This window comes from Anas platyrhynchos, chromosome 3 (genome assembly GCF_047663525.1).
Source record: "Anas platyrhynchos isolate ZD024472 breed Pekin duck chromosome 3, IASCAAS_PekinDuck_T2T, whole genome shotgun sequence".
Classification (NCBI taxonomy): domain Eukaryota; kingdom Metazoa; phylum Chordata; class Aves; order Anseriformes; family Anatidae; genus Anas; species Anas platyrhynchos.
In genome coordinates this window covers 58,724,323-58,727,056 of record NC_092589.1, presented here as the reverse complement: position 1 = coordinate 58,727,056, position 2,734 = coordinate 58,724,323, and the positions used below count along the sequence as shown (strand labels likewise).

Below are 2,734 nucleotides of genomic sequence, written 5' to 3'. Positions count from 1 at the left end.
CTCCCACACCTTGGATATTTATACACATTAATGAGATCCCCTTTCAGTCTGCTTTTCTCCAGGCTGAACAGACCCAGGTCTCTCAGCCTTTCCTCATAGGGAAGATGCTCCACGCCCCGTATCATCTTTGTTGCCCTCCATTGGACTCTTTCCAGGAGATCCCTGTCTTTTTTGTACTGGGGAGCCCAGAACTGGACACAGTATTCCAGGTGAAGCTTGACCAGGGCAGAGTAGAGAGGGAGGATCACCTCCTTGACCTGCTGGCCATGCTCCTTTTAATGCACGCCCATTGGCTCTCTTGGCCACCAGGGCACACTGCAGGTTCAGGTCAACCTGTCGTCCACCAGGACTCCCAGGTCCTTCTCCTCAGAGCTCCTCTCCAGCAGGTCATCCCCCAGCCTGTACTGATACTTCGGGTTGTTCCTTCCCAGGTGCTGGACTCTACACTTGCTCTTATTAAACCTCATTTGGTTTCCTCCTGCCCATCTCTCCAGCTGGCCCAGGTCTTGTTGAATGACAGCACAGCCTTCTGGTGTGTCAGCCACTCCTCCCAGCTTTGTGTCATTGGTGTACTTGCTGAGGGCAGACACTATTCCCTCATCAAGGTTGTCGATGAAGATGTTGAACAAGACCGGACCCAGCACCAACCCCTGGGGAACACCGCTAGTCACAGGTCTCCAGCCAGACTCTGCACAGCTGATCACCACCCTCTGAGCTTGGCCAGTCAGCCAGTTCTCAACCACCTTACTGTCCACTCCTCTATCCCACACTTTCTCAGTTTTGCATAAATTTCCATTTATTGATTTGTGTATTATTATGTATTTATCAATTTGTTTATGAACATGTGAGAGAAAGGTAGTTGCACATGGATTGCCTACTCACAATGTCACCATCAGTAGGAGGGACAGCAGGCTTGCTATTAGAGTTGAAAGTGTAGTAAATGGCTTTTGTTTCTACTCTAGTAAGAAAGGACAATGAATATGAAAGTGTTGGGATTTTTTTTTCTGGCTAGCAGAAAAATCTTGATTCCCTAGGTTTCTGTGGAATTATTTAGCAAATAATTTTGAATAATGCAAAATAACAAAAAGTTTGAATAACATGAACTGACTTGTATATAGTTATTCGGAAAAGAGTAACTGGATTACTCATTCCAAGACAATACTAATTGCTTGGTTTTCAACTAGTTCTGTCTTTACTGAAAGGAATTCAGATCCTTCTTTGATAATTCTGTGAAACTTACAGGTTCAGCACAATGCCAGTTTCCCTGGTACTTCCCTTCATCTTGGTGCTATTCTTAAACCCATTTAAAAAAATGCACATACAAATATATTTTCATAATGTGACTTGATGTTAGAATGATATGACAAAGTATTTCTAAATATTTTATAAACTACTAGGAACTGTAAAGAAATTTTAAAACTTTAGGAATTTTTTAGTGGATATGACATATTCTAAATGATAATCATAGAATAGAATCATAGAATCACTAAGGTTGGAAGAGACCTCTAAGATCATCTGGTACAACCTGCTTCCAGTATCACCCACTAAACCACATCCCTGAGCACCATGTTCAAACTTTCCTTAAACACCCCCAGGGACAGTAACTCCACCACTTCCCTGAGTAATGTGTTCTAATGCCTTTCTACTCTTTCTGCAAAGAAATGTTTCCAAATTTCCAACCTGAACCTCCCCTGGTACAACTTGAGGCCATTCCCACTAGTCTGATCACTAGTTACCTGTGAGAAGAGGGTGATTCCTAGCTCCCCACACCTTCCTTTCAGGTAGTTGCAGAGAACAATAAGGTCTGTCCTGAGCCTCCCCTTTTCCAGACTAAACAACCCCAGTTCCCTCAGCCACTCCTTGTAGAACCTGTGTTTCAGGCCCTTCACCACCACCTAAGAAGGACCTCGATGTCCTTCTTGTAGTGATGGGCCCAAAACTGAACACAGTAATCAGGGTGCAGCATCACTACTGCTGACTACAGAGGGGTGATCACCTTCCTGGTCCTACTGGCTACACTTTTCCTGATATGAGCCAGGATGCTTCTGGCCTTTTGGGCCAAATGGGCACACCTGGCTTCATGTTCAAGCGAGCATCAACCAGCACCCCCAGATTCTTTTCCTCTGCACAGCTTTAGAGCCACTCTTCCTCAAGCCTGTAGAGCTGCATGGCATTGTTTTGACCAAAGTGTAGGACTCAGCACTTAGCTATGTTGAACCTCATCCCATTGGCCTCTGCCTGTCGACCCAACCTTAACAGGTCCCTCTGCAGGGCCTTTCTACCTTCTGGCAGATTGACACTTCCCACAGGTTGGTGTCATCTGTGAAGTTACTGAGGGTGCACTCAATTCTCTCATCCAAAAATGAACAAACAAACAAAAAAGAAAACCTGAGCCCAAAAATCCATTTAATACAAATGAGGAACATATCAGATATTAAACTGATAAGAACAGATACTATACATGATCTTAGCCAAAAGGCTGAGAAATGATCAAAGAATTAAACCACTGACCTAGAAAAACAGCTCCTAATGATAGACACTGGAGTAATACAAATTATCCAGAGAAAGAGGAAAAGCAAGGAAAAACAACAACAACAACAAAGCAATAAAAATAATAAATTTATTTTACATTTTAGAAATATGATGTTGATAATGCGATAAGCAAATTTTAACTAATGCTGAATAAGGATTCATAGTAGCTTAAGATAGCCATGATTCTTTCTTCTACCATGAC

At 42.9% G+C, this 2,734-nt stretch overlaps 1 pseudogene; it reads right to left on the bottom strand.

Moving 5' to 3' along the window:
* Nucleotides 1–2,383: 2,383 nt before the first annotated feature.
* On the bottom strand, nucleotides 2,384–2,491 carry LOC113843406 (U2 spliceosomal RNA; annotated as a pseudogene).
* Nucleotides 2,492–2,734: the final 243 nt, after the last annotated feature.